Source organism: Anopheles bellator, chromosome 2 (assembly GCF_943735745.2).
Source record: "Anopheles bellator chromosome 2, idAnoBellAS_SP24_06.2, whole genome shotgun sequence".
Lineage (NCBI taxonomy): Eukaryota > Metazoa > Arthropoda > Insecta > Diptera > Culicidae > Anopheles > Anopheles bellator.
Window position 1 is genome coordinate 66,338,363 of NC_071286.1, and position 14,381 is coordinate 66,352,743.

The window sequence follows — 14,381 nt, forward strand, 5'->3', positions numbered from 1 at the left end:
GGGCGCAATGCTTTTACGGAACACAGACACGGCATCGGGGGGCCATATTCGTAAATGCGTACTCCAAGAAGTTTTGAACGTATTTTTTCATAGGGTTCAGTCCATTTTCATTGGGTCATTGAGGGGTCTGCAGATAAAATATTAAACTTTGCGGTCTGTATACCTATCTCGTTTCCATTTCTGATGTATTTTTGTAAGCAAACATATTTATTGAATGCCTTGGCATTTCGCAAATAGTAAGGTAATTGCTTGTGATCGATATTCCTCGAGATGATATGGGACGGTGCGATCATCAGCTGTTTTAACATTTTCAACATCTGAAGTGTTATAGAATACAAAAACAAAATTGTTCACTGTGTGTTGCTACCGTTTGCATTGCAGGCATTGGCCTTCATTCCGTTAATCACCGATTAGAGCTGCAGGAATGCTTCAGTTTACAAATAATCCTCAACATAATGCCGCCTCCGTAAGTAGATTGAAGGTGAAAACCAATTCATAAGCGATTAATGATCATTTCCCAGCGTACCATTGCGACTCAACGTTTGCGTCCCGAGCCTTCCAGGAACTACGCCATCGGAAGCGACGTGCGAATCATCAACTCAGCCATCCGATTGATGCCAGATTTTCCAGGATGCATCCAGTGACGGTGTGGGAGTGAAATGAAAGGGAAAATAAACCTCGTAGCGCCCCATCCTGACCACACACACTCGCAGTCTACATCGGAATTGAGCCGTCACCGGTTCAACAACAGCTCCACTCCAGACTGGTAGGTTAGTGACTCCGGCGGCGCTGGCTGGAGCTGCAGGATGAATGGCAGGAATTTATTATACTTTATCTTTAAGATATTATTTTCCCCTTGAATGGGACGTCACGCCGTGGACCACGCCGTTGCAGGATGTGTTTGCCACTTTGCCACGAGACCACCCGGTCCTGGTCGACTTCGTTGCCTTCGAGAAGGACTGTCCAAGGCTCACTGACAGCCACCGGTGGCCAACGTAATGGGTAGGTCTACCGCGATAAGAAGGCCCTTCCCGTCGGTTCCTTGTCATATTTGTTGGGCTCACATGGTGGCAGCTACCTTCGGCTAGCCAAGTTCTTGACGCGCGCAACACGTTACCGGAAGTGGCATAAAGCATCTCAACACTTGTCGAGAGTAAATTCTAACGTAACGAGATCGTGTACGAGAGAGAGAGAGCGCGCGAGCTAGTGTCACTTTCTTGCGGTTCGTATAGAAAAACCACATGGCCTTGGGGTGGTGGCAGGGTCGCTGGCCAAAAATCAACCGAACCGCAACATCAACAGCAACAACAGGCGCTCGGCACGATGATACCATTTCAACACCACATTATCGTATATTACATCGCAACCACCGGGCTATCGATTTTCCATTCCACTTTACGATACTTTTCCCCTGGAGCAGGGTGCGGCCATCGCCGGAAGCGCCGGATAAGGGGGTGCTAAGGACGGCGACAGCAGCAGCCCGTGGTGTCGTCGCAGACTGGTTCGCGGTCAAGTTTATTTAGTTTATTAGATCCGCGTACGGTAAGGTCATGTGCCCGTGTATTCGGGCCAGCGAAGGGATGCGGGCCGCCCGCGCTCGGCGGATATGACACTTGGCAACATGTGTTGTGCGCTAGGGTCATAAATTTTCCCACACAATGATGATGGTGTCGGCAGCAAAATGTGTGTGCCGTTTTTCTCGACCCCCTTTTTTCTCGCTCATCTTTCATCGGTAGTCAGCATATTCTTGCAGCTTTTGTTTGGTTTCGGCTTGGGCCAATAAAAAGTGCACCCTCCTATTGGGGCGATTTGTCACAGTTTTGCCCCTACAGTGTGCATGTGGTGGTCGCCTATTTTTTAAATTGATTCCAAATTGATCGTACTCAGCATCAGTTAGCTATCCTTTAATGTACAACATTCAATTGGCCGTGGAAGAGTATCAAAAACGATCAACCTAACATTTAACGAGATGCTTGGGATGATAATCGAATGTTTGGCCATTTTCTGCTGCTCTCGTATGTTGTGTGTTTTTTTGTGAGCATTGACTCAATTTAATTAGCAAATTGATGAGATGCATATTTTTAATATTTATGTTTCAATCTTTTTCACATACTTTCTTCAAAAGTTGCTTATGTTGTTTTTTTTCTTATTTATTTAACAGCTAAACTTTTGGACGTAAGCTTTTATTGCAAAGTTGAACGGAGCGTATAAATCGCCAAATGCTATATACTACCCCAACATGCCTTCTACGGTCGTAGAATACTATTCAACGATTTGCATTAAATAAAACAATTTTTTTGCTCTCCAACTCATCAAACCAAACCACCAGCCGATTACCCCGGACGACCTTACACACTCCCAAAAGACTAAATAAAGCGATAAAATTTAACTCAACAGTCAGCCAGCACGACGGGGTCACTAAATTTAAAATAATCGATAACGCTCTCGTGCGTAGAGGCGCGCGTCCTCTCGGCGTCCGGGTCGGCGAATTTAATCTATTAAATGAGTCCGTGGTTTTATGATGTCCTTTTCGGTTTGGTTTTTTGTTTGGCCCGATAAAAACTGTGACTCCCTTAAATTGGATAATGGCGGTTTTCGGTGCCTTAGCTTGAGTTATGCTGTTTAACCTTTAAAATTGGTCACATTTTCCGAATAATGGACCGTTGCTTCCCCGTAGTCAGTCTGTCAGCCAGTCAGTCAGCCGTCCGGCTCAGTCAGTCAGTCTCGGCAGTCACGGTCCCGACCGTCGCAGGGGTTTCTGCACACTTGTCCCCTAGAATTACGCAGTTCTCCTCCCTTGGGCTTATCGGCCATCTGGGTTTGAGGTTAGATCAAAGAAGCGTTAAAAAAAGGCATGAACGCTGCGGTGACCAACAGGATGGGCCAAGGATGGCCGAGCGGCGGCATTGTTGAGAAGCACAAAAAAAAACCCAACACGAACCCATGTTCACAACACATTTAGGGACACATGCTCAAAACATCGTTGCGTTTGTCTCGAGAGACAGACAGAGAGAGAGAGAGAGAAGGGCATAAAAAGGTACAACGGTTGAAGCGCATTGTTTAAGTGATTTGTTCGCTTTTTTGGGCAATTCCTGCATTCATGTTGGTGGAAAGAATAATAGAAGCTACTTGACTGGTAGCAGCTTGGTGGGTCGAACAAGAGCAGCCAGACTTTAAAACAAGAGAGCGATTTAAAGAGGGACTGTGGCAAAACTGGGGATATTTGAATAAGTCCTTTTGAAGGACTCTGTTGACGTTGATAAACATTATCTATTACCCCACTTTGTGGATGAACTGTAGTTCGTCTTCCGTAGTCTTGCTATAGAATTGCGCCTTTAAATTTACAAACCTAGAACGACCACGCTTCACGGTGGTCGACCATATTTTTGTCCATGCTCATTTCTGACAAGGCCTTACAGCAGGGCTTTCCCGCCAATGGATTATCTGTCTCATCCCGCACGGTAAACAGTGTTTCCGTAACACAATTTTGTACACCCTCCAATGGCCGCGGAGGGCCGCGCCGTGGTCGCGTAAAATAAATTTCAATTTTACTACCAATTCTTCTCATTTTCAATGTTTACGCTAACCATTGCGTATAAAAAAGAAGCAGACGACAGGACGGGTGCGTATCGCGTTGCGACAAATTCGCTCTCCCCGTGCGGCGTGGGGCTGCCAACATCAACTCACCGGAAGTGCCACTTACGCGGAAATGGAGAACGTTAGAAAATCGATTTACAAACACTTTTATGCGCCCGAACTGGGCGGGCCGGATAAACGTCCCGATTTAACGATTCCTCAAAGCGTAACTGTCGAGATTTTATTTTGCGTTTTACCGCAAAAAGAGGAAGAAGGACCCCTGCACAAGCACCGTGGATCCGAGCAAAGCCAAACGCCCGCCAGTGGATGTGCATAAATAAAGAATCGGGTAAATCGGTTTCCTGTACGGTTGTGGCGCTCGGTCCGTGAAGCTAAGCTACTTGTGGAGTGACGTTTACTTTTCAGCTACTAGAAATGAACATTTTAGAACCAAATTATCAGAACTTTTGTAACAAAATGTATACCCTTATTTAAACATGTTTGGAACGCAATTGTGCAAAATTGCAGAGCAAAACGAAGATTAAATTAAGGTCGACGGTTGGAGAAAATCTTGCACGTTTAAGATAAATAGCCCATCAGCCACGGAAACCATAACCTTTGATGCGATATGATGAAGATCCAGTTGATAAAATGAGCAATCGATCAATGATTCCACTATCAACACGTGTTATAATTTGCCAACTTTCTTTGGCACCTTCACAAAAGAGCACACATCCTAACGGCTCATAATCGACCTTCGCGTGACTCTTCTTAGCCATCGTCGGGAGAACTCCGGGCGAACGGAAAATCAAACTCCCAATATCCGGCCATCTTACACCGAGCTGGGTGGCTGAAGTCAAACGTGGTTTATCTATTGGCTTCGATCATGAGCCCTTTCCACAGCTTCGGCCCGGCATAACCTTTCCGCATCATAGCACGTGGGACCGCGTCTCAAGAATCTCCTGCTGGGGCGCGCGCTCGGCGTCTTAAGGAGCCGTCTGGAAAGGAATCGGAAATGGCCCAAGGGCGTTTCCGACATGCCACCGACGCCGGTCGCGGCTCGTGCCCCGGTTACGATCAGACACGGGAGGTATTGAAAATTACCATAATTTGACGCCTTGCGAGCGAGACCCCAACCGCCACGCAAGACCGATGTTTAACACGATGTGTCCGTGATGGAGCCGTTACGCCGTGGGAAACCTGTTTCTCCGGATGAATTACACTGATTTAATGCGAGAGCAAGTGTGAAAAGATTAAGTCATGAGACCGGAAGAAAATTACCTTGCTCGCCATTTTCGCCACAAGGTACACGTTATAAGCCAGTTGCCAAACTTGGGGTCTGGAAGCGTATCGACTAGCGATTGGAGATTCATCGTGATGGCTAAGCATCGGTAGTTGGGGCATTAAATGGAGCGAAGTCGATTCTGTCAGACATGATAATTGAATCTACTTGTGTAGAGTTTAAATCGCACCCAAACTTCGGAAGTGGTTGTATCTGTTGTCTGATTCAACTGTTCAATATTCTAACACTATTCCATTCTAATTGATATTCACTCTATTTCAGATATTGATATTCTATGCAGGTGCAAAATGGTAACGTTTTTCAACCATTCTCAATCAGAGGCGTTTTAAGCGATTCTAGCGTTCACTCAACTCAACCGACTGATGAGGAATGAAATTCGATCAAGAAATATGGTAAGACACAAACTTTTTTAAACAGTTTAATAATTACATTACATATGAAAGGATATTTAGCAAGTGACTCGAGTCACTTAAGCACAGCATGATATGGTGGAATTATTTGCTCAAGTTATTTATCATTTATCTTAAGTTACAAAATTGGGCACGCCAACAATACAGAAACCGAGTTAATCTAAACAGCGTATTAGATTGGCCAACGAAAACATTGACCGTCCCGATCTCTGGCTCACATCGGGATCGAACAACTTGCACGCATTAGCAACGTACCATTAAATAAGCCTTCATTTGCAGACTTCGTTTAAGATTGACTTCTTGCCGTTCGTTTCATGCAGCGACCGAAATATTTTCGTGGCGAAACTCGAAGAAAACGAGACAAGGCGAGCTTGTTCTACTTTTCTTTCAAGCATTTCCTCAACAGCACTGCAACTGAAATGTCCAGTCATGAAAAATGTAATTCCTTCCTATATTAGAGGTCCTTCGTTCGGCGCTCCACTATGGCACTTAATTGAGGTGCAATGAGTTGTGTAATTGGATAGAAACACAACGCTGTTTCCTAAACACTCTAACAAGCATCATCACAACATCACTTGGCTACGACAAACTCAGTCAGATTGTAACGAAATATTTTATTCCCGACAACTCATAGCGCATTATTTTTTTTTATAAGGAGCAACAATTCATCTTCAGAACTTATGGTTTCTGTTTTAGTAATAACAAGAATTGTCGTATCGGTGAACAAACAACACTAGACGACCAAAAGAGGGCTAAAAAGTTTAATACACCACCTTTAAAAATTTATTAAAATCTGTTTTTTGCATTTTAATAATGTAGGATCAGCGACTGGTGCTTGTCGTAAATTTAGGGACATTCTTGGTACAAATTTGACCAGCTTTTGACTTGAATGCAAGAAGCAAAATGTGACATGCAAGAATGAATAGAATATTTTGGAAACTCGAACATTAATATTAAAGTCAATCATTTTTTATGTGCTAAAGCGTAACGTCTAAACGAAAATTTATATATTTTGTTACAACTTTCGGAATGTTCAAAGGTCGCGTAAGAACCACAAGAATTATTTCGTACGGCTCAACACAAAATTTACCTTCAACCATCGCGCCCCATCGGAACGAACTGGACTTGCAGTTAGAAATTGAGTTGGAAGATTCTGATTAAACAGTCTAGACAGTAACAATAGCCGATAGCGGTCCGTCCTTTTACGCAAACTCGAGCACTTCGTCGGTTACGTTCTCCTCCACGATACCAAATACTGGCGAAAGCTTCGCTCACGAAACGGTTCCGGAGATTCGGACCGATAGGGGAAGTTCGGGCGGCAGGTCTTACTTTTGATGTGACTGACCGATTTTTCAAAAATGATATTACTTTGCTTGAAACTTTCTTAAATTCCTTATATTTATTATAGGTATTGGATATTTTTTATAAACAATAACTATAATTGTACTTATCATTTTAATATTGATTTCGACGTACATTCTTTATTCTGACATGTGTTTCTCTATTAAATGTTTCTTAATGTTGATGGGGCTCACACATAAACCACAAACGGTGCACCAAACTGAAACCACGATTGTGTAATTTAATATGTTTAGTGTTTGCTGAACACTTACTGCTTACCACGTGGATGATAAATTGGGTAAATAATGAGATATTGAGTGCCGCAGGCCAATCAAAATGTTCTTATAGTTAGAAGCGTAACTTAGGTAACGTAACTGAACGGAAAAAATACTCACGCGGAAACATAATACACAAGAAAAGATACATGCAACGCTTCATCCTATGGTATGTTCATAGAGTTTTGAACGTAATGCCGTTTCGATGAAAGAAGCTCGAAACAAATCCATCAATCTACGACGGTATCAAGATAATGGCGTGTGTCTCCTTACGGAACTCTATTGTAGACTACATACAAGACGCTCGGTTGATTCTCCAGCTACCATACTTGATATCGTACTGCATACTTGGTATCAGGATGACCAGGACTTTAACTATTGGTTTTGTATAAAAATGATTTAAAGATAAAATAAGCAAAATTCATCACATGCGACTATAATTAACAAACACCAAGAACCATCACCAAACACCAGGCGTCTCCATTATTGAAATTATTCGCCATTTTACTGTTTTTTGTATTTCTCCTACATTCTTTGGAACTTTTGTTTGCAAACAAGCAAGCTTAAAGAGGACAGTCGAATGCACGCTCTTCTCAGACGATGCAAACGTTTGTCTTCTATCTTCTGCAACCGCAACACCACAAACCGAACGCACGATAACAACGTTGCAAGTCTTCAGGCAGTTTCTCCCTTTTTTCGGTGTTCTTTCGCCGGTCCCATCTAAAATGTTTGCATTCTCATAGGCATTGCCTTGATGAATTCTTTCCATAGCCCTGCTGTACTTACGGTCAGTTTTTGTGCTGAACGAATAATTTTCTAAACGTTTGCAAACTCGTTCGGTGCAAATGCGCTTGCATATTTTCCGGCAGTTTCTCGATGCTGGCCCACAAGCAAAACGTTTGCAGCATGGGATGCTAAGGCGCTCGTTTGAAGCTGTACTTGTGTGGAACGCCGGCGTTTTTTACCGTTTTGGGGTTGAATGAGTCAGAAAAAGTATTTTTGATGTACGGAAACGCACAGAGTCCCGAATGTCATTAGATGCTAGTCCGCAGTAGTCGCATTGCTTTACAGAGTTTGCTCTATTTTATGCATTGCTTTATTGCTACTGTGTTTATTTCCGAAATAATTATTCAAACATTTAACTCTGTTTAGGTGCTTTAGGATAATGCATTGAGGAATGGATAAAAACGGCCTCCGAATAAAGCAGACTAAAAGTGAATGCAAGTTCAAACTAGAAAACGCCCATCGGATTCATCCAGAGTGCAAAGGCCATATAGAGAAGGTGGCTTCAAAAGGTCCATAAAAATAACAATAGCTCCCCCTTTAATGTTGGCATTTGGTTGCTGCCGCTATTAGCACAGCAAATGCTTATTGTTGACCATCCATTGATCTTAATGTGGGCTCTCGCACTTTGCTGCACTGTTTGCCGCGGGGCTATGTAGACATAATTTTCCGTTTTTCTTTTTCGATAAACTTTTCTTTTACCCATACGGGTGAGCTTTTGGTCCGGCTTGCGTAGCATATTGAAGTCACCATCGACATGCACACACCAGCTCCATCATCATCATCATCACCGTCATGGAAATGGCAATGGAATTGTTGTTCGCTCTCCGTTCCTCAAGCAGCGGCACTTTAAGCGCAGCGAACTACCCAGTCACGCCATTAGCCGAGCGAGCGAGAGACCGATTTTCACGAATAATTGAATTAAACTTAATTAAATTCAAAACTTTCGTCTCACTCACCACCACAGCCGAGAGTCGGCGTTTGTTGTTGTTTGTATCGCTGCTAATAGAATTAAAGGCGGTCAATGTTACTTTCCTTCTGGTTGGCCCGTCATTAGGAGAGGGTTTTCCGTTTCTGGTTTTTTGTTGCAGATGCCATTGCGGATGAGAAGGAATCGTGCCACCAGGAGTTGGTCGTCTGCTCGCCATGAACCTCTTTCAACTCCCAATCCAATTGCCGCTGGGTGCAAGACACCCGAAATGTCATTATCTCCGGTTAGCGAAATGATCGTGGCACGTAAAGGAATTGTAATGATTACTTTAAATGTAATGTAATCGATTCGGTGGCGGTCCCCGTGTCGGTGGCGATTGTAATAGTATCTCACCTTCTCCTCGAATGCAGCATCACTGCCTCCCCCAATAACGGGGGCTCAGCTACTTCACGCCGGGAGGAACTGTGGGATCATAAATTGTACGCTTAGCTCAAAATATAACAATTTCTTAGAATATCCTCGCCGCTCCGGTGGCCGGATGCTGCATGGCGCTCCCAGACCCTGGCGCGCTATATCCGCCCGGGCAATAGTCGTAAATAATAACTCCAGTAAATGGAGTAACATTTCTGGACCGGACAAGCGAGTGCCCTGGCTCGGGGAAATCTTTTATGATCTTTATAGTGGCCACCACTGCGCCTTCAAGGTAGGGACTCGCTGGAATTCGTTTCGCCACCGAAGAACGCCTAGCGAGGGCCAGTTTAGACGCAATTCGTGGCATTCATCCTTTGGCAATACTTACGGCAGAATAAACGGTTTTTACACTTTTTCTCTGAGTGGAAAATGTTTTCTTCGCTTTATTGTGTGCCGCCCTGCATTGGGTTTGCAGCAGAAAATTGGAATGTCCGAGTTCAGGCCGCTGCCCGTTCGGAGCATGTAGCGCCGGCCGTTGTCGTAGCGCGCGGCTTTAGGCGGCTGTGGCTAAGAAAATGGATTCCGCGCACCCTTTTTCACTTATTTCCTCTCGGTGTCATAATCGGGCAATTTCGCTCGAGATTCCATTTCCCATTTTTAGCCCACCAAAGCCGACGCCCGACGACGACGTCCAGGCTAACGGACTGGTGTGCTATGTGCGCGCTTTCCTCGCGCCTTCCGGCGATCATTTCCGGTGAAGCGAAACGCACCCAGGAAGCACTGGCCCCGTCGCCGCAACGTTGGCTATCTCGTGAAAAACGGCGAAGGATGCACAATAATGTTATTACGGCGACAAGCAGAATTGTAAGCTGATTTCTGTCACCATTTGTGTCTGATTTGAGGGTGCCATTACGCGAGTGAAACATGGTTTGCACCGATTTGGCGTGACACTTTCGGTTAATGGGAAATTTCGTTACCCACTCGGTTCTGGCTAGCTGAAGAGTGTGAACATCGGTTATTACGCTGGACAAATTTGAAAAAAATGGGTCTTTGGCTTAAAACTTTAACTGTTTGGTATTTTTTGTAACAGTCTAATCGATTAGTTGTGCTTTGGTGGGAAACTTGAGAGGATATAATGTACGTCAATATAATTTAAAGATAGCATTTGAAATATATTTAAAACAATGTTCCCCTTCTAAACCTCAACGCATACAAAGGTTTAATCCTTTGCTGTGAGCTAGAAAACCTAGAAAAAGTGTAAATCAAATAACTGAGTTTGGCGTTTTCCTTATCTCCAACTGGATTTTATCCGATGCACAGAAGCATCAAGCATAGAACGTGCCACGGGTTGGCAAATAGGTTTTCTTTCCTTCACAATGGAACCCATCTCTCCATCTCCCTTTAACTCTGGTGATGTCAAGTGATGGCATGTTGGTATGCCATTAAACAGAAGAAAGATCAGTTCGCTGGTTAATATCGGTCTTGGGATGAAACTATTTGTCACTTCTGTGGACATTTTTCCAAGCGAACTTATGTGGAAAATCACTACGAAGGAAGTATGTATATACTTCCGTATCCTACATGCAGGACCTACATCTATTCGTAAAGCAAATTATGGTCAAATTCCATTAATAGCAAAAGCACCAATTTGTTGACCATCGCAAAACGTTTTCGTTTGTAGCCTTACTAATCTGCGAAACCGTTTATGTGTGTCCATATATTGTGCAAAAAACTGGTTCTATGCTCAGGCTGCGTTCAACAGCATCATAACTGCACAAAAACGAAGCACAGCAATGCCCCGGACAGTGCCCGGAATACTTTCATAAGATTGCCGTACTAGGCAAAAAGAGAAATTATTCATCGGTGGTTGGCCTCATGATGATTCATTCAAGGCTCATTACCATTTACTTCCTTTCGTCATGTTTAACACACACCAAATTTGAAAAAGAACATAAAATACTTCAGTAGAGATGAGTATTTTTCTTAATTACACATTACATTACACCGCAATTTACACCATGTCCGGTGGAAAAAGGAACGGCGACACTGTGTAAGTTTCATGTAAATGAAAAATGTCTCTTATTACACTTTTCCAAAACGGTGTGTTTCTAAACCGTCAGTTATGTGTCTGCAATAATGTACTTTAACACTAGATATACCACCGTTTTGAATATACCTATTTATACCAGACCAGTCAAAATGACTGGTCAAGTGAAAAATTGCTTATTATGACTTCAAGTGTTTATTCACTACATAAAAATGATAAAACAAGTTTAGTAATGTTAATTGTGAACGATAAATGGATTTGTGTACATTTTTATATAACAAAACACTTAATTTTTATCACTTTGTTGGATAATCTATATATTAGTGTGTGTGTATCGCATTTTCGTTAAAACTACTGAACCAATCCGCGTGAAATTTTGCACAGTGTAGTTTTGTGACCCCGGATTGTGAATAGGAAAGTTTGACCCTCCCACACCTTCGGGGAGGGGGGGCTCCCATACAAACGTAACGTAACGTAACGCCTCATACGTAACGTCTCGTGCGTAACGTCCCATACAAACGTTTTCGAGCAAATCGAACCGAATTCGACAGGCGGGGGTTTTAGGGATGGGAAAATGTTCTGGTGAATGTTTGAAACCCCTCCCCTCTTTACAAAGGGGGGCTCCCATACAAAATCTGGGTGAATCTCAGAAAAATTCGTATAATTTTCAAGCAGTTTGAGCCAAACTCTCCTGGTGCGAGTTTTGACATGTATTTGGTTCCATTATAAAATGATACAGTTTGAGGAAATTTCTTAGAAACTTTATCAATTTTTACATGCTTATGTCTTGTACTTAGTATAAGCAGTTAGTTTCTGGTTTGCTCTTATAGACAGTAAGCGAGCATCCATTGCAAGTGTATAACAACGTTGAGAAACGTGCCATGCTGTCTTTTTTCAGTTTGCAACTTTTCGGTGGTTCCCTCTTGTTTGCGCGTATTGTTCCAACCAAAGCAGTGTTTTCAGATCTTAGCCCTATTGCCAAAGAAATACTTGTAAAGAAATTATCGGTAGTTACAGTTCCTCCCTTCATGGTATACGTTTTAAGAAGTTTCATTACCACAATTCGCTTAGGGGCGTTGGGGCATTTCTAGCTTCCTCTTTTCCTAAATACAGAAAACCATACCATCACGGTAATATAAGCTCCCGGTTTGAAGCAGTTTTGACTATTTTCATTTTTTTTTTCTCAAACTGTTGAAACTAAAGCGAATTCGTCTATTTGCAAACGTTGAATCCTCTGATTTTTATTGTCGAAACGAATGTACTGTAGGATCTCGGTAAAATCACGTCGACTCACAGTACTAGAAAAAGGATGGTCCCCATTTGTTGCTCCACAAATATTGAAGTCTCAAAGTATTTCCTTCGTATGCTCCACGTGCGTACAATATTGCAAGAAATGCCTTCAATTTCGCTTGCGATATTGTCCAATTTTACCCCAAAACTGTAGAGGCTTCCAACCTGTTGACGATCATGGGTACATCAATTGGGATGTCGGCGGGAGAAGAAGGGAAAGGGGTGGGGTAAACAATTTTTTTGTTGCACACAACAACGGTCTGGAGTGCCCAACTTACGATTTAGAGATCAATAGATCATATTCTGAGCAACATTTGCTGTTTTGGCCTAAAATTCTTCACGGAAACAAGGACCAGTCATTTTGACTGGTATGGTATAAATCTCCAAAAAAAAAATTTTTTTTTTACTAACGTATATAAAATAAAATTTATTTATAAAATGTATTCTTTACTTAGAGCTATTAAAAGTCACGACATCATTTTGGGGGAAAAAAATTATACGTACTGGAAATTTGCAATTCAAACTGCCCGACCAGTCAAAATGACTGGTGTGGTATATCTAGTGTTAAACATCGAACATCCGTAAACATCCGTAGGGACTTTAAACATCGAACAATATGTTTCGGCATGGTTTTGAATTAGGTTCACACTAAATAAAAATACATTTTCCTTTGTCGACATCGATTATAGCGTCCTTGAACTCCAAGCTGCAGCGAGCGGATTAGAGTTTTGCTATAAAATAGCTTGATTATGATGATGAGTGGAAATTTATTGGCCCCCGAATGGCCTGAGACATCCATTTGCTTATTGCCTTTTTATGATGGTCTTTTCTTTAGCATGATAATAGCGTGAAAAGGGCAGCACGAATACCGCAACACATTTTCCTAGACGATTGATAAATCACACTTTAAGAATTTCTGCAATTTCCGGCAAAGGGTTACTCAATAGAATTCTTTTAACTTTTCGGCTTTTGCGTCAGATTGGTTATTTGTGCTTCAATTTGTTACCTCTATCGTACGCTCATAATCAGGGCTCAAGGACACATTAGAAAAATTTTATCATAACAATGGTTTCTTTTGTGGTCCTTTATTGTGTGGCATTTTTCTTATTTGTGTTATATTTAATGTTTTGCTGTCAGTCCATAAGTTAAAGTAGCAAAAAAGTTTCAGAAGATGTGCTCCAACTTTGTTAAGCAGTGCGAAACTACAATCAAGTAATTGCACAAACTAACTATCTTCATTGCACGTTTCAACTATGATTCTTCGATGTCAAACTAAGTACAGTTTTCCAAAAACGTTTTTGCCAAAATTAACCTCCGATTGAACACCTTTCGTCAGTAGTTTTTCTACGGCAGTTTCTACTCTTTGTTCCGTAATCTCCCATTCATAGCTCGATCGGTTTATGAAAACCACATACCGACACTGGGCACATGCATATTAAATAAAACAGATGATCAATTTCCAAATTACGGCTTATTGTCAACTGACCCGATACCGCCCGGAAAGGACTGGACTCGCAAAGACCCGACACGATATGCCCGAAAACTTTGTGCAGTCTCACCGGAAACACCGGTCGACAGCGCTCGTCCTCCCGGACCGGGGCGGCTGGTGTGGAGAAATTGTTTGATGTTATAGATTGTATCACTGGCGAAAATTGTTTTGCTGAAAGTTTGCTGTGTCCTTCGGAAACTATGATTTACGCTGGAACGACGAAAATGGCAGGATAGTATTAAATTTAATTAAAGCATTCTCGATTCCCCGGCTAGGGTACACCACCTAGGGTACGCAATCGGGTGCAGGATGTACCTCGTAGGCAGCTATAATTTAATTAGTTATGTTATATCGTTTGGCGTCGATTATGTCCTTTTGAAAGCTTTCGATGTACTGCATAACGATGCTTTGTGAAAGTGAAGCTCGAATCAAAAGGATTTTAAGCACTGCACCAGCGCCGAAAGGTGTAGTTGAACGCGCCCCTATTGACATAATTATCGTTTATTGAAAAACACTGTTTGAAGG

General features: G+C 42.5%; 1 long non-coding RNA gene across 1 annotated transcript in view; it reads left to right on the forward strand.

Moving 5' to 3' along the window:
* The first annotated feature begins 648 nt into the window (after positions 1-648).
* The window catches only part of LOC131211464 (uncharacterized), a 38,450-nt gene continuing 24,717 nt past the window's right edge, over positions 649-14,381 (forward strand). The window contains exons 1-2 of the long non-coding RNA XR_009156896.1: positions 649-766; positions 843-1,002. This is a non-coding gene — a long non-coding RNA (uncharacterized LOC131211464). The remainder of the gene's footprint in view (positions 767-842; positions 1,003-14,381) is intronic.